Source organism: Cetorhinus maximus, chromosome 25 (assembly GCF_964194155.1).
Source record: "Cetorhinus maximus chromosome 25, sCetMax3.hap1.1, whole genome shotgun sequence".
In the NCBI taxonomy this organism is placed as follows: domain Eukaryota; kingdom Metazoa; phylum Chordata; class Chondrichthyes; order Lamniformes; family Cetorhinidae; genus Cetorhinus; species Cetorhinus maximus.
This window is the reverse complement of record NC_135903.1, coordinates 9,383,042-9,410,525: the sequence shown is the minus strand read 5'-3', so window position 1 is coordinate 9,410,525 and position 27,484 is coordinate 9,383,042. Positions and strand designations below refer to the sequence as shown.

The 27,484-nt window shown below is 41.8% G+C and overlaps 1 protein-coding gene across 13 annotated transcripts in view; it reads left to right on the top strand.

The window, feature by feature from the left end:
* Window positions 1–27,484, top strand: part of arhgap23a (Rho GTPase activating protein 23a) — a 501,306-nt gene that overhangs the window by 283,950 nt on the left and 189,872 nt on the right. Inside the window, exon 1 of one of the 13 annotated variants that reach the window (XM_078529392.1) lies at window positions 23,875–25,448. The exons of the other annotated variants lie outside the window; for them this stretch is intronic. The gene's annotated coding sequence lies outside the window, so the exon portion shown is untranslated. Of the gene's footprint in view, window positions 1–23,874; window positions 25,449–27,484 lie in introns of those variants that run through there. 13 annotated transcript variants of the gene reach the window in all.

The window sequence follows — 27,484 nt, the reverse complement described above, 5'->3', positions numbered from 1 at the left end:
ACCTTCCTGTCTCTTGCCATTTCAACACACCATTCTGCTCTCATGCCAACATGTTGGTCCTTGACCTGCTGCAATGTTCCAGCGACGCAAACTGGAGGGACAGCACCTCATCTTCCGATTAGGCACTTTACAGCCTTCTGGACTTAACATTGAGTTCAACAACTTCAGACCATGAACTCTCTCCCTCCTCTTGACTCCTTTTCAGTCCAATATTTATTTATTTTTAAAAAATGTATATGTATTTTTTATTTTCAATGATTTGTTCATTTTTTTAATCCTTTTCCCCCTCCCCCTCCCCGACAGGGCTATCTGTCACTTGTTTTTATGTTTGGTCTCGAGTGCTAACTCTTGTTCTGCTATTAAGACCTTCTGCTATCTTACCTTTATGCCACTCTCAGCACTTTCTTTACTCTTCACCACTACCATTAACACTTCCTTTGTCTTGTGTCCATGACTTCTTTGTCAATCTCCCCTTAGCCATTATCTGTCCTTGACCTTCTATCTGGTTCCACCTGCTCCACCCCAGCTTAAACAGTATAAAATCTATCATATTCTTCTCTTTAGCCCTGAAGAAGAGTCATATGGATTCAAAACGTTAACTCTGTTTCTCTCTCCACAGATGTTGCCAGATCTGCTGAGTTTTTCCAGCATTTTTTGTTTTTTATTTCAGATTTCCAGCATCTGCAGTATTTTACTTTTAGCTTTAAACCTAGTTGGTTTCACTACGTTCTGGACCAAGAAACTGTCACAAAAGCATTCTACAAACTAATCTTCTCAACCATTCTTGCTAATTTGTTTGTCCCAGTCTATATGAAGATAAAGTCCCCTGCAATTTGCTTTGTTACAGGCTCCAGTATTTCTTGTTTAATGCCCTGCCCAACGGTATAACTACTGTTAGGGGGCCTATAAACTACTCCGACCAGTATTTTCTGACTTTTGCTGTTTCTAATTTCCACCCATACTGATTCTACTTCGTGATCTTCAGAGACCAGATCTTTTCTCAGTAATGTCCTTATGTCATCCTTTACTGTAAGGGCTAACCCACCTCCTTTGCCATCCTGTCTGTCTTTCTGAAATATTGTGTACCCCTGAAATATTCATTTCCCAATCTTGATTACATGTTTCTGTAATGGCAATTAAATCTAAATCATTTACCTCTTTTTGTGCCACTAATTAACCTATCTTATTGCAGATGCTTTGTGCATTCAGAAAAATAACCTTTCAATTTCATTTTTTTTACTCCTATTCCCTGCAATGACCTTACTCACTGATGTACATTTTTTGTTAAACTCGAGGTTCCTTCCTGTCTCACTCTGCTTGTCTTTACCCACATCACTATACTTTTCCAATACCTTGACCGTTCTCTTTGAATTTCTGAGTCTCCCTTCATCTGAACCAACCCCGCCCCCCTCACCTGTTAGTTTAAAGTCCTGACCACAGCCCTTAGTTATACACTGAACCTGGCCTGGTTCAAGTGGAGCCCATCCCAGTGGAATAGCTCACTCTTCCCTGAGCATTGATGCTAGTGCCCCATTAATCAAAACTCCTTCCCCTCCTTCCCATGACACTCTTTGAGCCATGTGTTTAATTCTCTAATTTGTTTAACCCTATGCCAAATGGCACGTGGCTCAAATAATAATCCAGAGAAGATTACCTTTGATGTTCTGCATTTTAATTTGGACCCTAACTCCTCAAATTCTCTTAGCAGAATATCATTCCTGGTTCTGCCTATGTTGTTGGTTCCCACATGGACCATGACAACTGGATCCTCACCCTCCCACTCCCATCGAGGAGATGTCCTTAACCCTGACACCAGGCAGCCAACACAGTCTTCGGAGCTCCCTGTCTTGGCTGCAGAGAACAGTTTGTATCCCCCTGACGATACTGTCTCCTATCACTATCACATTCCTTTTCGCTCCACCAACTTTAATGGCATCCTTCACCATGGTGCCACGCTCAGCCTGCTCATCCACCTTGCAGTCCTTCTCATCCACACAGGTAGCAAGCACCTCATACCTGTTGGAGCTGAGGCTTCTCCATCACTACCTGCTGGGCCCCCATATCTGCCTGACCTGCAGTCACATCCTCCTGTCCCTGACCATTCACCAACTCTAAAGTTCTGCCTATCCTAAGAGGTGTGACAGCCTTCTGGAATAAAGTGTCCAGGTAACTTTCCCTCTCCCTGATGCATTGCAGTGTCTGCAGCTCTGCCTCCAGCTCAATGACTCTGAGCCAAAGCTCCTTAAGCTGCAGATACTGACTGCAGACATGTTTGCCCTGGATCACACTGGTGTCCAGAAGTTCCCACATTCCGCAGTCGTAACACTTAACCTGCCCTGCAATCTTTATTATGTGTTAATTAATTACTTATCCTTAATTTATAATTAATAAAACCTATCCGAATAACCTTTACTACTGCTAGTAGACCTTAACTCTACCAATAAAACCCTACAATTATTAATAAATTACACACTTTTGGAAGATAAAGGAGCAAAATATTCCCCAACTAATTTGTATCCCTGTGACCTCACACTTTGATTATTACTCTCTCCTCTCACGCTGTTTTAAAACTCCTCTTACTGTTAACGTCCTCAAAGCTCCTCTTCTCTCGTACCCGCTTACTGTTAGTGTCCCTGCTGCTCCTATCTCACTGTTAATGTCCCCACTGCTCCTCCCGCACTTGCTCGCTGTTAATGTCCTCACTGCTTCTCTCCTCTCGCACTCACTGCTGATGTCCCCGCTGCTCCTCTCCTCTTGCACCCACTCGCTGTTAAAGGCCCTGCTGCTCCTCTCGCACTCACTCACTGTTAATGTCCTGGCTGCTCCACTCCTCTTCCACTCACTTGCTGTTAATGGCCACACTGCTCCTTGCCTCTCACACTCTCTCACTGTTAATGTCATCACTGTTCCACTGCTCTCACACTCGCCCGCTGTTAATGTCCTCATTACTCCTCTCCTCTCGCATTTGCTGATGATGTCCCTGGCAGCTCCTCTCCTTTCACACTTGCTCACTGTTAATGTCCTCGCTGTTACTTTCATAGGAACATAAGAACATAAAAAACAGAAGCAGGAGCCGGCCTTTTGGCTCCTCAAACCTGCCCCGCCATCCAATAAGATCATGGCTAATCTACCCCAGGCCTCAACGCCTCTTTCGTGCCAGCTCCTCATAGCCCTCAACTCCGTGATATTCAAAAATCTATCTACTTCCTCTTTAAATACTTTGTGATCTAGCCTCCACAACTCTCTGGGGTAGAGAATTCCAGATATTCACTACCCTCTGAGAGAATAAATTCCTTCGCATCTCAGTTTTAAATGAATGTCTGCTTATTCTGTAACTATGTTTCCTAGTTTGAGATTCCCCCACTAGTGAAACATCTTCTCAACATCTACCCTATCAAGCCCCTTCAGAATCTTGTACGTTTCAATAAGATCACCCCTCATTCTTCTAAACTCTGATGAATAAAGGCGTAACCTGTTTAGCCGTTCTTGATAAGTCAACCCCTTCATCCCAGGAATCAGCCTAGTGAATCTCTTTTAAACTGCCTCCAATGCCAGTATATCCTTTGTTAAATACGGGGACCAAAACTGTACACGGTACTCCAGGTGCTGCCTTACCAACACCCTGTACAGTTGTAACAAGACTTCCCTATTTTTAAACTCCAAGTCCCCTAGCAATACGGGCCAAAATTCTATTTGCCTTCTTAATTACTTGCTGCACTTGCATGCTAACTTTTTGTGTTTCATGCACAAGAATACCCAGATACCCCTCTGCTGCACTTTTTTGGAGTCTCTCTCCATTTAAATAATAGTCTGCCTTTTGATTCTTCCTACTAAAGTGCATGACTCTCACTTTCCTACATTAAGATCCATCTGCCAAGTTCTTGCCCACTCACTCAATCTGCCCTTTGCAGATTCCTTAAGTCCTCATCACAACATGCCCTCCCACCTATTTTTGTATCATCAGCAAATTTGGATACATTACACTCTACCCCTTCTTCCAAGTCATTAATATAGATAGTAAATAATTGAGGCCCTAGAACTGATCCTTGTGGCACTCCGCTAGTTAAGTCTTTCCAACCTGAAAAAGACCCATTAATCCCGACACTCTGTCTTCTGTGTGTTAACCAATCCTCAGTCCATGCTAATGCATTACCCCCAATACAGTGAGCTCTTACCTTGTGCAATAACCTTTTATGTGGCGCCTTATCGAATCCCTTCTGGAAATCCAAATACACAACTCTGCTTGTTATATCCTCAAAGAACTCTAGCATATTTATCAAACATGATTTCCCTTTCATAAAATCATGTTGACTCTGTTTGATTGCATTAAGCTTTTCTAAATGTCCTGCTATTTCTTCCTTAATGGACTCTAGCATTTTCCCAATGTCAGATGTTAGGCTGACTGGTCTATAGATTCCTGCTTTTTGTCTCCCTCCCTCCTTGAACAAGGGCGTTACATTAGCGGTTTTCCAATCCGCTGGGACCCTCCCAGAATAAAGTGAGTTCTGGAATATTTCGAGCAATGCCTCCACTATCTCTGCAGTCACTCCCTTTCCCCTCGCACTCACTCGCTGTTAATGTCCTCGCTGCTCCCCTCATACTCGCTTGCTGTTAATAGCCCCGCTGCTCCCTTAGCACTCGCTGATGCTTAATGGTCCTGCTGCTCCCCTCACACTCTCTCGCAGTTAATACAGTAGAATGTCAGATGCCTGCCCGTATTAAAAATGCTGTATAAATTTGATGCCTAACTCTGGATGTGCAATTTAATTTGTGCTCCCTGAGTTGAATTTTTTTTCTACAAATGAGGAATTAAATGATCTATTGTTAAATATTCTGTAATCAGTTTGACTCTGAACTAATACAACCATCTAATTTGAAACTAAATCTAGAGTATGAATATTTTTATATTTTCCTGGAAATTAGAGAATATCCAAAGACTGGGATTAGCTCCAGGTTTCCAGCCCAGAAAATGTGCTAACCTCGTTGCCCTAAATTAAATTTAAGACACTAGGAACCCAAAACTCAGTGCAGTGTAAGCAATTTCAAGCTCAGGTGGAATTAGTTTTTGCTGTACCACTATGTTCTCGCACCATTGTTTGGCTGTCTATGGTAATTAGAATTTCAGATGAAATAGGAAAGTTAAGAGACACTTTGAAAAGATAAGGAGTAGATTTGGACTTTATGCAATAGTGTAAAACAGCTGGTAGTAAATCCACAACCCATTTCACATATCTCACCGTTTTTGTATCCACAGATGTTAGATGGGTTGCCGTTTGCTACTGCAAGTTTTGCAGTATTGCACAAAACCTAACCTACCACCAGGCACTTTTGAAAGCAAACTCTTGGCAGGCCTAAAACTTAGCTTCTACATAATGTGCAAGAAATAGCATACAGATAAAACCTATGGGTAAATGCCACTGTAAACACAAGAATGCTGGGTGAAATATCAATATAACATTTGTGGTCCCTGTCTTGTTCGTCATATATATCTATTTTAAAGTGGTGGTATCACCTTGGGCATGTATTCTGACCAGCTCAGTTTCTGGAAGCTAAGTTTAAAAATATACTTGAAGCAAATTCTTTGTTTCATGCTGCATGCCTCCGTTTCTACTCACGATAATGCACCTTAAAATAAACTTTTATCATTACAGCTGCAAGCCTTTGAATTCTTTACCCTGTATAGTATCAAAACATGTGCTTTGGAAGATGCCATCTGAAAGAATGTCTTAATTCTCTGTTTCCTTTATCTAAAACATTGGCTCTGTTCTTTACTATTGATCTGGAAATTCAGAATTATAACTGTGAAGACTTGGCCGTAGGCTTAGTGAGAAAGAGGTATCCCAATTATGGAGGTACACTATTCACTTTGGAACAGTAATTGCATTGTTGTATTTTTGTCCATGGTAAAACATCCAGGTGTCACTTTCAGTATCAATTGCCGCATGTTTAAGTTGTTGAGTCTCACTCAGATACTTTTGCAGGGGGCGGTGGTGAAGGTAGAAATAGTTGATATATGTGTATTATGTGTGCATAGGTTTGTATGCATAATTATGTATATGGAGGTATGTGAAAGTGTATATGTCTTAAATGCCAAACAAAAGTTAGAACATATTGTTACCTTGCAAGGGTTTCTCTGCAGCGATTGTTTCTGAAACTTTTGATTTTAACCCTCCTTGAGAATATCTAATATTATGCACAATAGTTTCAGCCTCCCACCTTGTAATAGTTGACAGAAAAATATTTATCTTGTCACTGCACTGATCTGCTGAGTGAAAATTCATGACTAAGGTTGAGAATATTTGCTGACAGAATAGGTGTTTAGATTAAGCTGTAGACCCCGAAGTGCTGGCCAAGCAGGACACGGTGAAAGAGTGCTGAGCAGGCTGCTAGTTCCCAGTGCTCACAATAGTCGCAGCTTTGTGAATTCAGGAAAAATGAATTGGTTCTGTCAGTTGAGTTAAAAGCTTACGTGTTTCAATTCAAATGTTTTTACCTCAATATTGTATTGTTGCCTAGCCTTTGACCTTTCAATCATCACAATACTTGTGCAGTTATCAGTCTGTTCAACTCCCTCTCCTCCACTTTTTGAAGTCTTTGTACACAGTAAAATTCTTATTTCCACCCATCCTCGTTGTTCTCCTTAGCAAGCCCCGTCTCTTGGCTCCCTGAAGTCTAAGGGATGCAGGCTTGAGCATGTCTGAAGGATAACATGTTTAGCCATCCATCACCAGATCTGCCTGGAGCAAACAAATTGCCGTGAGGCCTCACTTTCCTTTTCTAAAACCGTTCACTATTTCAGGATCATCCTTGAGCGAAGATAACCTGCAGATTTGTTTCTTCACGACCAACCCTCACTTTAAATCCACTGCCCTGCCCCATCCAGCCTCAGTTCTAACAACAAGTACATGGGCCTTCTTTGTTACTAAGAGACCATTGTTTAGTTACCTCTGCTGTTTGTCTCCTGTCCCCTTGCTCACCAAGTGTGAAACCTCCCTAGACACCCTCATTTCTTAGCTTTGAACCTGCATCTTTCTTTAACTTTGCTCCTCGCCTCATACCCTTTCCAAACTCATCTTGTTCATGTAATCCAGCTCCTATCCTTTTGACCCCTTTCCCACTAAACTGTTGACCACCTAACTTCCCTTCAGGACCCCATGCTACCTGGCATTTTAAATGGTTTTTTTCTGCTGAGGTACTATCCCTCTCCATTTGAAAGTCACTACTAAAAGTCATTCTACCTTCAAAAATCGCATTCTTGGCCCCCAAGTTCTTGCCCTTTTCCAACTTGCTTTTTCTCTCCAAAGTCCTTGATCATGCCAATGCTACCCAAATTCATGCCCATCTTTTCTGCAGCTCAATATTTCATTCTCTGCAATTCATTTTCTTTCCTGCCATGGCGCTGAAACAGCCCAAAAAAGATTACACCACGGTAATACAACAACAATAACAGTAGCTTGCACTTGTGTAGCACCTTTAATGTTGAAAAAATCTCATTGTATTTCATGGACATAATAAATAAGAGGCACTAAGCCAAGTGGGAAGGTGATGCACAAGAGACCCGAGTCAGTGTTGTAGGACTGGAAATGAGAAGGGGCAAGTTCATGAAGGGAATTAAACACAAGGTAAAGAGCTTAAATTTAAGGTATTGGGGACTGTTATGAGGCTATGCCCCATCATTTTTGAAAATTTGATTTTTCAACTTTCATCTGATTGGAAATTTTGGAATTTGAAATGAGACAGAACAAACTGCTTAAAAATGCAAAGCCATATTCCAGGGTGAAGGTGAGAAATCAACAAATCACCCTCTGGGGAGTGTGAAGAGAGAGACATTACCTATAACCCAGGCACCCATCGAAACTCGTAACTGTCAAAGGATGAGACATTAAAAATGCAAAGTACTGGATATTGAAACAATGGCTACCACAGACAAACACACCCAAAACCTCTTAGAAATACACAATGGGTGAAGTATATCAAGGCAAGGTTGCCAGCCAGTCAAGAGAGATTGCAAGTGACCCAGGCGGTGTCAAGAATGTTTTCAGTAGAGGAAACCAGCTGAGGGCCATTCTGTCATTCTCTCTCTTTTGGAATAAGAGTGTCACCCGGTTCAAGAATCCAACTCTACCAGAAACCTACTAGCAAATCGAGATCTCATAATAATTGCAACATCTTCTACATCCGACCGCATTCAAGAAACCAACTAACCTAAATTATCCTCAGTGTTTAAAATCTATGCCTCAAGGACAATCAAAGGACACTTAACCATATATTCTTTTACCTTTATTCTTATTGGACTCTCCTTATTTCTAATACTTGTGTGTGGGCCCGAATGATTGCATGAGGGCCGAATGCTTGACGTCGTGTTATCATTATTCTTCTCAGGTTTAGTGGTTAATAAATTTGCTTTCTTTTACTCAAGAAAGCCTTGTTTGATTGGCTCCTTGTTGCTCGCAGCTTAAATAGTTAAATACATTGATTTGTGAAAAAGAAGCTTAAACCTTTGCTGTGACCAACTGAGGAGGTTGAATACAGGGAAGCCAGTTCATCCTTTCTCATCTGGCCATAACAGGGACTGGGAGCCATTGTCAGATATTGCTGCTCATCCAGAACTGGATATTGGACAAGCAGCTTGATAGTGCAAGTGCACTCTTGTCTGTCACGTCTCTCTCTCTTACCCCCCTCCCTCTCTCCCTCCCTCCCTCTCTCTCTCTGTCTCTATCACTCTCTGTCTCTGTCGCCCTCTCACCCTTGTCCTCTCTCTGTCTCTCTATCTCTCTCTGTCTCTCTATCTCTCTCCGTCTGCCTCTATCACGCTCTGTCTCTATCACTGTCTCTGTTTCTATCACTGTCTCTGTCTCTCTTTCTCTCCCTCTCTGCCTCCTCCTCTCCCTCTCTCTCCCCCTCTCTCTCTCCCTGTCTCCTCTCTTTTTCTCCCTCTCGCCCTCCCTCCCTGTCGCCCTCCCTCCCTCCCTCTCGCCCTCCCTCCCTCCATCCCTCCCTCCCTCCCTCCCTCCATCCCTCCCTCCCTCCCTCCATCCCTCCCTCCCTTCCTCCTGCCCTCTCGCCCTCCCGTCCTCCCTCCCTGTCGCCCTCCCTCCCTGTCGCCCTCCCTCCCTGTCTCCCTCTCGCCCTCCCTCCCTCTCGCCCTCCCTCCCTGTCGCCCTCTCGCCCTCCCCCCGTCGCCCTCTCGCCCTCCCTCCCTCCCTCTCGCCCTCCCTGTCGCCCTCCCTCCCTGTCGCCCTCTCGCCCTCCCTCCCTGTCGCCCTCCCTCCCTGTCGCCCTCTCGCCCTCCCTCCCTGTCGCCCTCTCGCCCTCCCTCCCTGTCGCCCTCTCGCCCTCCCTCCCTGTCGCCCTCTCGCCCTCCCTCCCTGTCGCCATCTCGCCCTCCCTCCCTGTCGCCCTCTCGCCCTCCCTCCCTCCCTGTCGCCCTCTTGCCCTCCCTCCCTCCCTGTCGCCCTCCCTCCCTGTCGCCCTCTCGCCCTCCCTCCCTGTCGCCCTCTCGCCCTCCCTCCCTGTCGCCCTCTTATGGGTAGCACGCAGATGAGGAAGAGCCTCTTTCAGGGGTATGGTTAGTGGTACGGGATCACAAGAGAAGCTAATCCTGGGAGTAATCTAGTTTGACTACAATTGGAGAGCAAAGAGCAGAAGCATGAGAGGCCAGCCCCACTGAGCTGGAGTATAGAGTAGAAGCGTCGGAGCAAGATGACCTGGTGGACTATGTCAAAGGCTGCAGGGGGATAAGGAGTTAACACCACAGCTGCAGTAACAGAGAACACTATTTGAAACTTTGCCAGGAGAATTTTGGTCCTGTGGCAGGATTGAAAGCCTAATAGATAAGAACAACAGGAAGTTCTGGAAAAGAGCCACTGTTTTGGGGGTGACACTTTTCCTCTTCTAAATTGCAACATTTCCTGATCATCTGTTACCTCTGTTCTCGCTGATGTACATTGGCTTCTCTTCACCCTGTAACTCCAATGTAATCTCCCCCTTGTGTTTAAATCCATTTCTTGGCCTTCCCCTTCATATTCTTAATTGCTTCAGCCATACACCCCATGTCAGAAGTCTGTGTTCTCCCAGCTGGCTTTTTGCATCCTCTGACAGGCAGCTGTACCTTCAGCCATTTGGAATCTTTGCTCTGGAATTCCTCCTTGTAACTCCTCTCTCTCATCATCTGCGCTTCCTTTGACCTCCTCAGAAATCACCTCTTTAACCAAGGTTTTCCTCACTTTTCCTAAATCTACTTCTTTAAATAGGAATCCATTGTTGCCTGAATGTTCTTTGAATTGTTTTTTTCTTTGTTGATGGTGATATATCAATTCAGGTTGTTGTAGATTTGCTTTGTCAGCTCAACCAATACAAAGGAGGACTTTGTTCACTGCTGTTCTGTATCTGCTGACATGAGCAGGACTGGAACTGGAATCTTAAGCGTTTGGTTGGTCCTCATTGTTTCAAGTGTGTTACAAAGTGCCTATTCTCTGTTTCCTACCACTGCTGGTATCTCATCAGTGCATGGCGGTTCTTGAAAGAGATGAGGAAATACTGCCTTTCTCACTAATAATTAAAACATTGCAGTGTTTTTACTTTGATAACATAATATGTGTGTGACTACTGTCCATATGTGCATAAAATAATCTGGTTATAAACTATCAAGGCAAAGTCATTTGAATCACATGATAAGATTCTGACTTTGTCAACATTATAATATGAAACTGGCAAATTGCTCGTTATGAATAGATTGTGAAGAAACTGGGCCTGTGGAGCCACCTAGTGCCTAGAAAATGCAATTATATAGTAACTGCTGAAATAGCAAAATTAAATTGGTAGAAAACAAGGATTTTCGGTGAGAGATGAAATAAGGAGTGATAATCAGGCGAGGAGAAAGTGCCAGAGGAGTAAGAGGACAGAGGAAGGCATGATATGATAATGAGTCACACCACCACCACCGCCGCCATACTGTTTGACTGGGCCAAGCAGTGGAAAGGTATAGCCTGTTGGGGAGATTTCATTCACCCCTCAGCCAGGGATAAGGAATGTTGAAAGCAAAAGATAATGTAAAAATTATGATGACAAAGTAAATTTTCTGGACTGGTGGTGTATGCCGGAACCCAACTTCTTAATGTATAGGTGAAGGAAAGGAGAATCATATTGTGGCAATATTTTAAATGCAAATTCATTCTTTTTAGTTCCCTTGTGCAAAAATCATTTTAAACGCTATAAGAGAACATCATTATTTTAGTTGATTCCCTGCAATCTTATGGAGATGGAATATTTTGGGTTAAGAAATTGCTGCAGTCCCTCAGCTGGCATCCACAGGGTTTGATCAGTTAGTGTATCTTTTGAATCCAAGGCAATCATCATTCTTTTCATCCTTTGAAACTGAGTAATTTTGCTATTGAATACCAGCAAAGCATTTGTTCATTCATTTACTCCTTGATACTTGGGTCTAAGTTTCAAGCTTCACAAACTTAAGGATACTCCATTCAAATGTATAAACCTATACATTTAAGAACATTCACTTTACCTGCTCCAGATTATGCACATTGAGTTAGCAAATTTCATGTTCTGGTTTTGATACATCATATTTTATTAGGACTTAATAGGCCAGGATACTGTTAACATTTAGGTTTCATAAAATTGTTTTCCTCTTTGAAAATGTGTAACAGACTACCCACGAGTGAATCATTCCTCTCCAGCTGTCTGGGTTGCATTTGCTCAAGGTTAACAATTTATTTGCTGTAACAGTGCACATTGAAATTTATATAGACTGAATACGCATTAGAAATCCTATTTGAATGTGGAGAGATCACACTCGGAAGCAGGCTGTTGCATTCTAGAATGACTGCAGTGTTCATTTACCATTAAATAATGAAGCCTAGCAACCAAGCAGTGCTGTAAGCACAAGACAATATTGCCATGTGTATAAATCCTAGAAAGTTATTCTTAGAATCCTAGAACGATTATAGCACAGAAGGAGGCCATTCAGTCCATTGTCAGTGCTGGCTCTCTGCAAGAGCAATTCACCTAGTGCTATTCCCCCCATAGCCCTGAAAATTTTTCCTTTAACGATAATTGTCAAATTCCCTTTCGAAAGCCACAGCTGAATCTGTGTCCGCGACACTTGCGGGCAGTACATGCCAGGCCTAAGCACTCGACCCACAAGACGCAAAAGTAAAAGCTATTGTGGCATCCCCAATGCCTGAAACAAAATGGGAAGTTTTGAGATTTCTAGGCATGAGTGGATTTTATCAGAAATTTGTGCCAAGCTTTAGCCGTGTAGTTGCTCCACTGACTGGACTATTGGAAACAACCCAGAAAATTCCAAAGGACACGAGTGTCAAAATGCATTTGACAGCTTGAAAGCTATATTAACAAGTACCACCTGTTCTATCAGCATCTGATTATACAAAGCAGTTTAAATTGGCTATTCATGCCAGTATTGGAGCCGTATTGCTACAAGAAGGCGGGCTAGGAATTGAGAAGCCAGTAGGATATTTCTCACGGAAGTTGAGTGTGCAGCAGAAGAAATAGCCAACTATAGAGAAAAGAGACTTTAAGTTTGGTGTTAGCTCTGCAGCATTTTGAAGTGTATGTTGCAAACAATTCTTCAGAGACAGTTACATAAACTGACCACAATCCTTTGAAATTTCTGGAAAAGTTTCAGAACAGAAATGCAAGACTGTTTCGGTGGAATTTATTATTGAAACCATTTAATTTACAAATTATACATGTGGCTGGACGAACAAATTTGATTGCAGATGTGTTGTCAAGACACTTTTCTGGAAGGTAATACAATATTACATCTAAATCCTTAAGCACTTCCTCATTGTCCAATTTAACCCAAGGAAGGTCAATTTCACAATCCTTAATTCCTACCTCTGTTCCCTTACTTATGACTACCAGTACTTCCTGCTGTCTATTCTCTGTCAAATTTTTTTTAATAGCATATTTACGTGGCACACTGGTTGACTCTTCTTTCTACCTGGGGTACTTACTGCGTAGTTTACTTCACTCAGTCTCTTTTCAATCTGGTCAGGTCCACTAAACCTTGCCTTCAACAGTTCCCCTGATACTGGCGACGATACTAACACTTTTTCCCCAGCTACAAAACTACAAGCCTTTGCCCTTTTGTCTGCCCTTGCCTTCACCAATTGTTGAGATATCCTTAAATGTTGCCTAGCTAAATCACACACTTCACTTAATCTCTCTTTGAATTCCATCGCATAATCCAGGAGATTTGTTTCAGAACTCTGATTCACTAATTTCTCCTGAATCAGTTTGAGTGGCCCCCTTACTTCATGACTATAAATTAACTCGAAAGGACTGAACCCTGTTGACTCATTAGGGGCGTCCCTAATAGCAAACAACAAAAATTCACAGAATCTCACAGTGCAGAAGAGGCCCATCGAGTCTGCACCGACATGTGAGAAACCTACCTAATCCCATTTACCAGCTGTTGGCCTATAGCCTTGACTCTTATGATGTGCCAAGTGCTCATCCAGGTACTTTTTAAAGGATGTGAGGCAACCTGCCTCCACCACCCTCCCAGGCAGCACATTCCAGACCGTCACCACCCTCTGGGTAAAAAAGCTTTTCCTCACATCCCCCTAAACCTCTTGCCCTACACCTTGAACTTATGTCCCCTTGTGACTGACCTTTCAATTAAGGGGAACAGCTGCTCCCTATTCACCCTGTCCATGCCCCTCATAATCTTGTACACCTCGATAAGGTCGCCCCTCAGTCTCCTCTGCTCCAACGAAAACAACCCAAGTCTATCCAACCTCTCTTCATAACTTAAATGTTTCATCCCAGGCAACATCCTGGTGAATCTCCTCTGCACCCCCTCCAGTCCAATTACATCCTTCCTATAATGTGGCGACCAGAATTGCACACAGTACTCCAGCTGTGGCCTCACCAAGGTTCTGTACAACTCCAACGTGACCTCCCTACTTTTGTAATCTATTCCTCGATTGATAAAGGCAAGTGTCCCATATGCCTTTTTCACCACCCCACTAACATGCCCCTCCGCCTTCAGAGATCTATGGACACACACGCCAAGGTCCCTTTGTTCCTCAGAACTTCCTAGTGTCATGCCGTTCATTGAATACTTCCTTGTCAAATTACTCCTTCCAAAGTATGTCACCTCACACTTTTCAGGGTTAAATTCCATCTGCCACTTATCTGCCCATTTGACTATTCCGTCTATATCCTCCTGTAGCCCAAGACACTCAACCTCACTGTTAACTACCCAGCCAATCTTTGTGTCATCCGCAAACTTACTAATCCTACCCCCCACATAGTCATCTATGTCGTTTATATAAATGACAAATAATACGGGACCGAGCACAGATCCCTGTGGTACGCCACTGGACACTAGCTTCCAGTCACTAAAGCATCCTTTTGTCATCACCCTCTGTCTCCTACAACTAAGCCAATTTTGAATCCACCTTATCAAATTACCCTGTATCCCATGTGCCTTTGCCTTCTTTATAAGTCACCCATGTGGGATCTTGTCAAAGGCTTTGCTGAAGTCCATATAAACTACATCAACTGCACTATCCTCATCTACACACCTGGTCACCTTCTCAAAAAATTCAATCAAATTTGTTAGGCATGACCTCCCTCTGATAAAGCCGTGCTGACTATCCCTGATCAAACCTTGCCTCTCCAAATGGAGACAGATTCTCTCATTCAGAATTTTCTCCAATAGTTTCCCTGTCACTGACGTGAGACTCACTGGCCTGTAGTTCCCTGGCTTATATCCGCAACCCTTCTTAAATAGCGGAACCACATTAGAATTGAATCCCTTGACCCCATTAATGTGGATAATTTTGACTGTGTGCTCTAATCATAGCCTTTAAAGTCTGTTGCCACCTTTCTAAGGCACCTTGTGATTCAGGGCGATAGGCTGACAACCTAAATTGCTTTACTCCTGGGCTGTTCATTACTTCTTTAAACAGCTGTGACATGAAATTTGATCCCTGATCTGACTGTATTTTTTGGTAATCCATACCTTGTAAAGAATTTGATTAACTCCTCTACAATCACCTTTGCTATAATTTTCCTTAAAGGTATTGCTTCCGAAAATCTTGTGGACACATCCATGATTGTCAGTAAGTACTTTTTCCACTTTTAGTCTTAGGGAGGGGTCCTACAAAATCAATTAGGACCCTGCTAAAAGGTTCCTCAGATGCTGGAATTGGAATTAAAGATGCAGACTTAATCACTGCCTGAGACTTCTTATCACCTGATGTGTGTGACATGTTTGACAGAATTTGACTACATCGTTATGTAGTCCAGGCCAATAGAAATGTTTTTGTATCTTAATTTGAGTTTTCCTCATTCCCAAATATTCAGCCATTAGAATTTCATAAGCCACTCTCAAAGTTTCATTCTGACACCCGGATGGTATCACTACTTGGTGCACTATCGCCCACTTTTCATCTGCTGGAACATCAGGTGGTCTCCATTTCCTCATTAACACATTGTTCTTAATGTAATAACACTCTGGAATGCATTCTACTTCTGTTTCAGAATAAGCTGTCTGGTATAATTTCTTTAAATCTGAATCCTTCTGCTGTAATTCCACTAACTGCATTGAACTAAACACCTCAACCTCATCCTATTTACTCTACTCCTGAGTAATCTTTTCAAAGATTGATCCAGCCAACTGAATTTTAGTATCCTTCCCTGTCTTTTAGATTCCTCCTCTTCCTGTTCAAACTTGTGCATTTGTGATCTCGTTACCACACAATCTGGAAACAATCTAGGATGCCCTTTCTGTAACACCTCTGTTGTTTGTGTCTCAACAGGCTATTCCACTGCAGTAGGCATAGCCAATATCATTCCCTAGAGTAAATTGAACCCCTGCAATGGGCAATTTCTCTACTATCCCAACAATCACCTCTCCTGTTTTCAAATCACTTTTTAAATTTACCTTACACAATAAAATAGGTTTGATTTTGCCATGGATCCCTTTAATTAATGTTTTGTCCTGCAATAACCCTTCTGGACAACAGAGAGCACTATTCCATAACATTAAATATTGGCTAGCCCCATCATCCCTTAAAATTTTAACATATTTTCCTGCTCTTCCCTGCACATATGGATATACTTTCCCGTTGCATTTAAAATCGTAAACATCTCTACAACCTGTCCTTCAGAACTCCCTTGGGTAAGTTGTGAATGCATTCCCACTTCTCTAGCTACCACTGATTCTTCCTGCTCCACCTGTATAAACCCCACTTGGTTTTCTTGCCTCTGGATCTCAGAGCCTATAGTACTCTTATTTCCAGAACTTTTCTGAGTTCCAATTACCGCAATTGGTTTCCTGTTTAACCTCCAACAACATGATCTTGTGTGTCCGGCCTTATTTCAACATATCGGCTTCCTTCCTTCAACTCTATTTTCCACCTTTAATAGACTGGCATCCTTCAGCTTTATCCTTATTGCTAACAATTTTACCATCACTAGGTTTTCTAAGTGTCCATCTTCCCTCCTGATTTCCATATGACCCTTTTCCTGCACTCAGCTGTTTGTGTGAAATGTCGTGCGTATCGGCTAAAACAGCAGCTTCCCTGATCTTTTTACTTTGGGCAGAATTTTGCCCTTGGTCTGCGTGCGGGCCTCACCGGCTCGGCGGCGGCGGCGGGCGGACAGCTGACCCCTGCCACCGAAACGGGGCCCGCCGCCATTTTGAGTGGGCGGGCCAATTAAGGCCCGCCCCGTGGCCTGCCCGACAGGAAGCGCTATGTGCTTCCTGTGCTGGGGGGAGGGAATCCCCAGCTGTCAAAGTGCGCTCTTTCGCGCATGCGTGCGAAAGAGCACACTGACCCCTGAGACAAAGTACTTTCTCAGGGAGATTACTGACGGTGCAAAAAACTTTAAAAATAGAAAAATTTAAAAATTATTAACATGTCTCCCTCATATGACAATGTCACACGAGATGAGACATGTTAATAAAAAGGACATAAACTTTATTACACTTTTTAAAAAAGGACATGAAACCTCATCCCGCCAGTGGATGAGGTTTCATGTCTTATCAGGAGCCCACTGGGGCTCCTGGCCTGCCCGCCAGCCTTAAGGTTGGACGGGTAGGTCTTTAATTATCTTAATTAGCCTGTCAATATCCTCAATTGGCCATTGACAGGTCAGCGGGCGGACAGCTGATTTCGCTGTCTGTTCACCTTCCTAAAAATTTAAAGGGACCGGGATGATATCGGGGGTTCCTCCCGACATCGTCCCGCGTTATTTTCCTGTTGGCGAGCGGGCCCTGCCCCCAAATCGCCGACGGGAAAATTCAGTTCTTTGTCTTTCATCTAAAAATGCCTTAATGTTTACGGGAATGCTATTTCTAAATTCTTCCATAATCATAACCTCTGTTACATTTTCAGAAGTCTTATCTCTCCTTTCTTCCTTCATGCTAAGTTTCCATTCAGACAATTCATACTGTCTTGCTTTTTTCTCTCTCTGAAACTCTTTGACTCTTTCCCTCTCTCCTCAATTACTAACTTCTCTTTGAAGTTCAGGTTCAAGCTTTCGCATTTCTATCTCTTGTAATCTTTTCCTTTTCCTGCTCCTTTTCCCATTGAAGTTTTTTTTATTTCTGTTTCCTTTAACCTATCCTTTTATTTTTCCTTTTTTTTTCTAAACTGAGTTTCTTAATTTCTCTTTTTTCCAATTCAATGCTTTTCAGTTCCATTGTTTGTTCAAGTTCAAGCTTCTTCATTTGCAGCTGAAGTCTCACTACCTCCAGCTGTGACACACTAGTTTCAGGTACCCCTTCCTCCAACTTTAAATGCTGGGTAAGTACTTTAACTATATCAGCCTTACAAAATTCCACTTTTATCTCCACCTGCACTTTCTCTGTTAATTCTTTCAACTAAGTTTCAGAGATTTCAAATACTCCACAGATCCATTTTCCACCCCCAGAAAGTCATAGCAATTGCCAAAGCCATGTTGCAGTCTAACCACTTCAAAACCCCCCAACATAAAACTCCTGAGTTCAGTGTTCTTTTCGTACTTCTATCCCTTGAATTATCAAACTCCAACCCAATCAAGGAATTTTAATAATCCCACAAAGAGCCCCCAAATCTGTTATGACCGCAGCCGATGTTAATTGCTGCGCAAACTAAATCCCAGAGGGAAACTTGGCTTACGGGCCATAACCTTTATTTTTGTGTTCTGAAACCGAGAAGACGACGTTCCAATCCCAGCAGCAAGAGGTCCGGTAACACTTTTGGGATTTTAAAAATTAAAAGTAAAAGTTTTATCAACAAAAATAAAAGAAAACTTAAGCACCCAAGATTACAATTACACAATTAAGGTTAGCCTTACAAAACATTCACCTAAAAACACTCTACCTGTCAAACCCACAAGTAAACACCTTCCAGCCAACACTCCCTTATAGATGTTTAAATATGAAATCCAATAATGTTACACAAGGCAAACTACTGTAGCTTCAATAAAGGTGCATCACATACTCTTTACCCACTTGCACTCTGTGGTAGAATTCACTTCAGAATAAAACTGCTTGCTGCAGCCCAAGACTTCTGGCTTGACCAGATGGGTGATTCAAACTCCTCCAGCCCAGTGCTCCAGCTATCTCAATGGCTCAAACAGCTCCAGCTATCTCCAGCCATCTCTAGCTCTCTCTCCAGCTCAACAGCTAACCACAGCAACTCCAATGTACTGCTTCCCCTTTCATCTTCATTCCATTGTTCTCACACAACTCTTTGAAGCTCAAACCCTCCCAAATATGAGATCTTTCATGTTTCCATCTTGGCTTTGCTTTTGGGTCAATAAAATATCATATTCCCACTACTTGTTTACCTATGAACTGCTTCAAAATGCAAAACCTTTTCTTGTGACCTCTGACTCCCCTTTGATGGTCAAACAAACTCTCAACTTATCTAAAAATGCAAATGTTTGATCTAACCTATTTACTCGTACCTCAGCTTAACACCTCTATCCTTCCTCTTATCACACTTTTCACAGCTTAATTAAATCTCACGCACACACATAGACACCCAGCCTTCTTTACAAAATACACAATATACCCCAAAATACTAAAAAAATCCATTCTCACACCTCATATGTCAGATATTGAATTTTTTTCATTATGTGAATGCTTGTTGTGTTCTGCATATTGCTGAAACAGAACCAGATCTGTCTAGACAACTACTGCGACTGGATCAATTTGTAAAATTATTTTGTTGTTTGAATGAAACAACCTTGAACTGCAAGCAGAAGAAAATCCCTTTCTACAGCACATGAGACAGCTTCAGATTGGTTTCTCCTTATTTAGTTTGTAAGGGTAATTAGGTGAAGCAGCCTCCACAGCTTATCCAAACACTGCTCTTTGAATTTTTCTGCTGAAAATGTGTATTTGGCTTGGTGCTCAAACTGGCGTTGACATCAAGTCAGGGAGCAACTCACTTCCATTATTTTGCACTGTTTCACATGATCCCATTGTATGCTTACTGACACGGAAACCTTGAATAACAGAGAAGCTATGACACCTTCTGGCAGTTATTTGTAAAGGGTGATAAAAACAAAAAGCTAAAAGCTACTGCGGATGCTGGAAATCCAAAACAAAAACAGAATCACCTGGAAAACCTCAGCAGGTCTGGCAGCATCGGTGGAGAAGAAATCAGTTAACGTTTCGGGTCTTCATGACCCTTTGGCGGAACTGAGTATAGTTAGGAGAAAAGTGAAATATAAGCTGGTCTAAGGTGGGGGGGCGGGGGGAGAGAGAAGTTGAGGGTGTGGTGATTGTGGAGATAAGCAAGCAGTGATAGGAGCAGATAATCAAAAGATGTCACAGACAAAAGGATCAAAGAGGTGTTGAAGGTGGTGATATTGTCTGAGAAAAGTGCTAATTAAGAATGGAAGACAGGATACTCAAGGTACAGCTCTAGTGGGGGTGGGGTGGAAAGACTAAAAAGGTTTTAGTTTTAGATTTAAAAATAATGGAAATAGGTGGGAAAAGAAGAATCTATATAAATTATTGAAAAAAAAGGGGGAGGGGGGAGAAACGGGGTGGGGATGGGGGGAGGGGGAGTTTAAGATCCATCACATTCTCTCAGTTCCTTCGCCTCCGTCGCATCTGTTCTGATGACGCTACCTTCAAAAACAGCTCCTCTGACATGTCCTCCTTCTTCCTTAACCGAGGTTTTCCACCCACGGTCGTTGACAGAGCCCTCAACCGTGTCCGGCCCATATCCCACGCCTTCTCCTCCTTCCCAGAAACATGATAGGGTCCCCCTTGTCCTCACTTATCACCCCACCAGCGTCCGCATTCAAAGGATCATCCTCCACCATTTCCGCCAACTCCAGCATGATGCCACCGCCAAACACATCTTCCCTTCACCCCCCCGACGGCATTCCGTAGGGATCGTTCCCTCCGGGACACCCTGGTCCACTCCTCCATCACCCCCTACTCCTCAACCCCCACCTATGGCACCTCCCCATGCCCACGCAGAACCTGCCCCTTCACTTCCTCTCTCCTCACCGTCCAAGGGCCCAAACACTTCTTTCAAGTGAAGCAGCATTTCACTTGCATTTCCCCTAACTTAGTCTACTGCATTCGTTGCTCCCAATGCGGTCTCCTCTACATTGGAGAGACCAAACGCAAACTGGGCGACCGTTTTGCAGAACACCTGCGGTCTGTCCGCAAGAAAGACCCAAACCTCCCTGTCGCTTGCCATTTTAACACTCCACCCTGTTCTCTTGCCCACATGTCTGTCCTTGGCTTGCTGCATTGTTCCAGTGAAGCCCAACGCAAACTGGAGGAACAGCACCTCATCTTCCGACTAGGCACTTTACAGCCTTCCAGGCTGAATATTGAAATCAACAACTTTGGATCTTAAACTCTCCCTCGCCCCATCCCCACCCCGTTTCTCCCCCCTCCCCCTTTTTTTTCAATAATTTATATAGATTCTTCTTTTCCCACCTATTTCCATTATTTTTAAATCTAAAACTAAAACTTTTTTAGTCTTTCCACCCCAGCCCCACTAGAGCTGTACCTTGAGTATCCTGTCTTCCATTCTTAATTAGCACTTTTCTCAGACAATATCACCACCTTCAACACCTCTTTGATCCTTTTGTCTGTGACATCTTTTGATTATCTGCTCCTATCACTGCTTGCTTATCTCCACAATCACCACACCCTCAACTTCTCTCTCCCCCCGCCCCCCCACCTTAGACCAGCTTATATTTCACTTTTCTCCTAACTATACTCAGTTCTGCCGAAGGGTCATGAAGACCCGAAACGTTAACTGATTTCTTCTCCACCGATGCTGCCAGACCTGCTGAGTTTTTCCAGGTAATTCTGTTTTTGATTTGTAAACAGTCCTTTGTCGTATATTGTTTTAGTCCTGAGTGGCATTATTTTGAAATTGCACTGAGAAAATTTCCTTTTACACTGTTAAAATGTATGCTATGCCTAGACTTTCTGAATTCTTTTAATTATTTTCTGTTGCTTCACTTCTTAAATAACCTTTTCCATTATATTTTATTGAAGGCCAACTCTCCACCCCCAGATACAGGAACTACATGAGAGGATTATATGGACTAATTTTGCCTTGCTACAGATAAGCTAGTGGATTTAGAGATTTACCATGATGAGAAATTACTTCCTTTTTGTTTATCTTAATTTGCTTTCAAAAGCTGCCTGTGCTTTTCTCAGGCTTTTCTTGTGATACTTTTAATGCACTTTCTCTTAAGCAGTACTTGATCTTAAGTGGAGTCTCAAGTAATTATTGTATTACCACACTTGAAAGCTTTGCTTTGACACATGCACTAAACTGTTGTGAATGCCACCAGGTAGTGGAAAGGGAGTGTTTTTGTGTATTTAGAGTTGAATTCCCTTGAGATTTGTTTCAGTAAAATCCTCACTAAATGAAAGATATATTAAATTCACAATTAATTATCCCTCCACCCCAATTATATTTTTGAAACATTGTTCTCATTTTCATTTATTTTCCCAAACGGAAGTTTCAGCCACAGTTACTTAGTCCCACCCACAGAGGGTCATCACACTTATCTGAAAAATGCCAGCCGTGCATGGTGCATCTGTGAAGGGCGTTGGCTCTTATCCCTAACATCCAGCCTGGTGACCTCATGCCTCTGAAACTGAGTTGAGAATAACACAGAAATAACAAGCTGTAGCAGTCAAACAGACAATGTACTAACTTTAGTTTAATATCTAAGAAATGGAACAGTGGTTGGAATTTATCAGTGAATTTCAGTGCTGATTTACAAATGTATTTACTGAATAAATTAATTTAAAAAAACTAGTTTTTGTAACCAGCTTAATTTTCTTATTAACAATAATTGTTAATTAATATTATTATTGGAACAATAATTGGTAATAACGCATGAGGTTAGTAAAGAAAATTGAATTGCAGGGATTTGGGGTCATATACTGACGTAGGTTGAGAATTGGTTAATGAACAGAAAACATAGTAAGAATAAATGGGTCATTCTCAGGTTGGAAGGCTGTGACTAGTGGGTACCACAAGGATTAGTGCTTGGGCCCCAGTTATTCACAATCTATATCAATGACCTGGATGTGGGGACCAAATGTAATGTTTCCAAGTTTGCTGATGACACAAAATTAGGTGGGAATGTGAGTTCTGAGGAGGGTGCAAAGAGGTTTCAAAGGGATTTAGACAGGCTAAGTGAGTGGGCAAGAACATGTGTTATGACTGATGCAGTTGGTACAGCTGAGTTATTTAAAAACCCCAGAGGGAAACTTTAAAAAATGTCAAAACCTATAATCTTAAGTGTTATGTTTGAGGTGCGACTCTAAATTCAGGAATCAGACCACCAGTTCTTGAGGTTTTACATTAAACTAAATTAAACATTTTATTAATTTACGTTGGTTAAAACAAATTACTCCTATCATAACTTCTAACAAATTCCCAAACTAATCTCCATTAAGGCAACTGCAACCTATAGACTTAACCGGACACCAGGCAAAGCATTTTCACCATACGAATTCAAAATGAGGTTCTTTTCACTTTGGTTCCTGTGGAGACAGTTGGAGGCTTACAGCTGCCTTTTGATCCCTCATTGCCTCTGCTCTGCACACCCGAAAACTGCTGAAATTATACCTAGCACCACTGAGTGCAAATTCTCATTGTATCACCAGCCTCTTTGAACTCTATCTTTTAACAATGAAACCCCTTTCATAGTACCAGTTTTATTAGTAATATAAACATATTTCTTGGTAGCTGCTGGAGAGGTGTCAGTTTTCACCCCACTTTTTGAATGCTCTATTCAAAAAATGCAAATGCACGCTATCTCTTGCGTATCAAAACTAGTACACATCAAAGCACCCAGACTAGCTGGCTTTAATCCAATTAAGACACATCCACAAACTAAACCTCTATTTTAAAAGAAAAATATTTTCCAAAATATTATATACATTAATAGCTGCATGACACGTGGCAGGTGGAATATAATGTGAAAACAGTGTAAAGTTATCCATTTTGGTATGAAAAGCCGAAATGCAGAGTAATTTTTAAATGGTGAGAGATTGGGAAGTGTTGATGTCCAAAAAGACCTGAATGTCCTTGTTCATGAGTCACTTAAAGCTAGTGGGCAGGTGCAGCAAGCAATTGGGAAGGCAGATGGTATGTTGGCCTTTATTGCAAGGGGATTTAAGTTCAGGGATAAAGATATCTTGCTGCAATTGTGTAGAGCCTTGGTGAGACCCACCTAGCATTGCATACAGTTTTGGTCTCCTTACCTAAACAAGCATAAACTTTCCTTAGAGGGAGCGCAATGAAAGTTCACCAGATTGATTCCTGGGATGGCAGGATTGTCCTATGAGAAGAGATTGAGGAGACTGGGTCTGTATTCTCTAGAGTTTCAAAGAGGCTTTCTCATTGACACATACAGAATTCTTAGAGGGCTTGACAAGGTAGATGTAGCAAATATGTTTCCTCTATCTGGGGAATGGAGTGCCTAGAATCAGGGGAGAACAGTCTCAGAATAAGGGATAGGCCACTTAGGTCTGAGATGAGGAGGAATTTCTTCACTCAGAGGGTGGTAATTCTTTGGAATTCTCTACCCCAGAGGGTTGTAGAAACTCAATCATTGAGTATGTTCAAGTCAAAAATTGATAGATTTCTTGTTAGTAAAGACATCAAGGGATATGGGGATAGTGTGGGAAAATGGCATTGAGGTAGAGGATCAGCCATGATGGAGCAGACTCAAGGGGCTTAATGGCCTACTCCTATTTCCTATGTTCCTATTGTATTCAAAGAACAACGTGTCATATAGTGTAACTTCATACTGCACTACACACCAAATATGGAAGTCATGGGTGAGAATTTCTAGAAAACTGAACATTAGCTATTAAATGGGCCATGTTGTTGATAAAAGGCTTTTTTGACATTGATTTGCAAGATTCATTTACTGGAAGTTCTGTTCAACAGGATTTATGTTTATGATGGTTTTGAACAGTGGAGATGTGAAGCACTCTGTAGGGTGCAGTTTAATCTTTAACTAATGAACTATTAGTCATGAATGCCAAATAAACCTTCAGGAATAGCATTTCCTTTGTTGGAATTCATAGTTAAGATTTTTGGAATTTTAAGAAGCCCTGCCTGCTCATTGTCTGTTGCTAAAACGTCAGAAGCAAAAGGTCTACAGCAAAACTTTACAAATTTTCACATTTTATAAGTAAACCCCTGGTGGACAAGCTTCCCCATCGAGGTTTAGTCAAAATAATAAGGAATAATAAAAAAGTTACACCATCAGAGACGACATTATCGAAGGTAGTTAGGAATGGGCCGTAAATTCTGGTCTTGCCATTGATGCTACATACCATGATAAAAAAGAGCATATGATGTATAAAGAACAATAATTGCCAGAAAATAATAAGAGGTAAAATTGGAACTGTCACACATGCTAACTTCAAAGGGTAGATTTGTTGTAAACTGGTAAAAAAAAATCCCATTAGCAATTATCAGTTTGTTGGTCAGCAAATGTAATTCAAGTAAATTCATGCCACTTAGAGCTGGAGAGAGAAATACTAACTTCTTCCAAAACGTAATTTTCCCGATTACTATGCTTCTCTTGGAATTGATTACACGTATGCACATGTGAGCAATGTGGTTAACTATAGCTGCCAATAGAATTCAGTCACAAATCCTTCCCCTCCCCCATATCCTCCCAGGCAGTTGTATTTTTCGATGAGGCCAATGGGGCCTTCGTGAATGGTGTTGTTTGGATTGAAAGACTAGATGAGCAGCAAAAAGGAAAGATTGAGGTTAAGAAACTATGGGTATTAAATACTAGAAGAAGTGAAGAAGAATTAAAGAAATAAGACAGACGTGAGGCACAGTCTTATACAAGCAAGAAAATAAAGCACACAAGAGAAAGGAACACCACAGAATTTGATAGACTGGGAGAAGAAAGGTGCTGAAAGTAGAAAAAATGTAAGTACTAGCAAGGAGACCAAATGTTCTGACCGTTTACTTAAAGACATACTAAGGGGTTAAGATGATTGTTTCTGTTGAATATGAACAGAATGTGTGACATTAACAGTTTTGTCTTTAATTCCACCAACATTCTCTTTTTAATGGTTTGTGTGCTGAAAATGTCCCTGTCCAACTCCTGAGAATGTAAAGGAAATGTACTCATCTTGTTTGTGACCTTAAACTTTCTAGTTTCTTTCATTCCAAACCTGATTGTAACTGAAATAACACTGTTAAAAATGCAAGTTGGAACCTATTATTTGTATTAGAAAAAAAATAGTCAGTATTAAAGGAAAATACGAATGTTCTTACTTAAGCTTCCTGTATTAAGTGTAAGAAAGATCTTTCTTTTATACTGCATTTTTCATTTCCTCAGGATGTTTCAAAGTGCTTCACAGTTAATTAATTACACTTGAAGTGTAGTCACTTATGTTGGCAAAAACAGTAGCCAAGTTGCCGACAAGATTCAGCAAACAGCAATGAGATAAATGACCAGATGATCTATTTTGGTAGTGCTGATTAAAGAAGGATTGTTGACCAGGACACTAGGATAACTAATCTATTCTTAGAATAACTGAGGAATCTTTTAGGTTCAGCTAAATTGATGAACTAGCCCATAATTCACCAAAAGGCTGGCCTCCAGCAATATTAGCACTCTCTCAGTTCTGTACTGCAGTGTCAGTTTAGATTTATGTGTTCAAGTTCTGGATAGGGCCAGCAACCCATGACCATGTGACGTAGATGTGGTGTTACCATTGAGCCAAGCTGTGTAAGGTTATATATAATATTTTAATACTACATATGTCTAGCTGGGATCAGACAGAATTGTCACTTTCAGAAAGCTGCACTGCCCTGCCCCCAGTTTACAAACAGACTTTTTATCATTGTGGGGCTTCATTGATTTGTTCCGGTTCTACTGGTGAGGAATATAGAATAAGATGCATGGAGAAGGTAAAGGCTAACCCAAAAGTCCAAATTAAACATATTCTGAAAAATAATCCAATGAACCTCTGAACTACCCCAATTTGAGTGTGATTTTGAATTCAGTCTAGAACTACTCCCCAAAAGCACAAAGTTCTAATTGTGCAGAATGGATGCCATTGTACGTAATCCAAGGTCCTGGGTTCAATGTTTGTTCAGCATTTGGTTGAAACAGAAATTTTCCATTGTAATCAACTGCATCCATATATGGTCACAACGTGCTGCTGTCATATTTTCTTTTGGATCTTAGAATCATAGAATGGTTACAGCACAGAAGGAGGCTATTCAGCCTAACGTGTCTGTGCCAGTTCTCTGCAAGAGCAATTCACCTAGTGCCACTCCCCCACCTTTTCCTTGTAGTTCTGCAAATTTTTTCTCTTCAGATAATGATCCAGATCTCTTTTGAAAGCCATGATTGAATCTGCCTTCGCCACAGTCTCAGGCAGTACATTCAAGATCCTAACCACTCACTGCATAATAAAGTTTTTCCTCATGTTGCCATTGCTTCTTCTGCCAATCACCTTAAATCAGTGTCTTCCAGTTCGCGACCCCTCCACCAATGGGAACAGTTTCTCCTAATCTATTCTGTGTAGACCCCTCATGATTTTGAATACCTCCATCAAATCTCCTCTCAACCTTCTCTTCTCCAAGGAGAATAGCCCCAGCTTTCCAATCTTTCTATCCACAGTTGCCTATAATCTCAGTTCCAGGACATTGCAGGTGTCAGCTCTACAACCCTGAACCAGTAGATCCCAGCACTGTAGCATTCTCCAACAGATCCCGGCGCATAAAACAATCCAACAGATCCCAGCTCAGTAAAGCAGTCCAATGGATCCCAGATCTATAACCCTGTCCAACAGATCCCAGCTTGAGAAGAAACGTTCATACTAATGGGAAATGAGGATGCTTTTCCGAAGATTACCAATTCCTTAGGCTGTGCCACACTATCCTGGTTCAACATCAGATGACCAAAGATCAAACAAATTTCACCGCAGGCTTCATTCTGATCCAAGTAC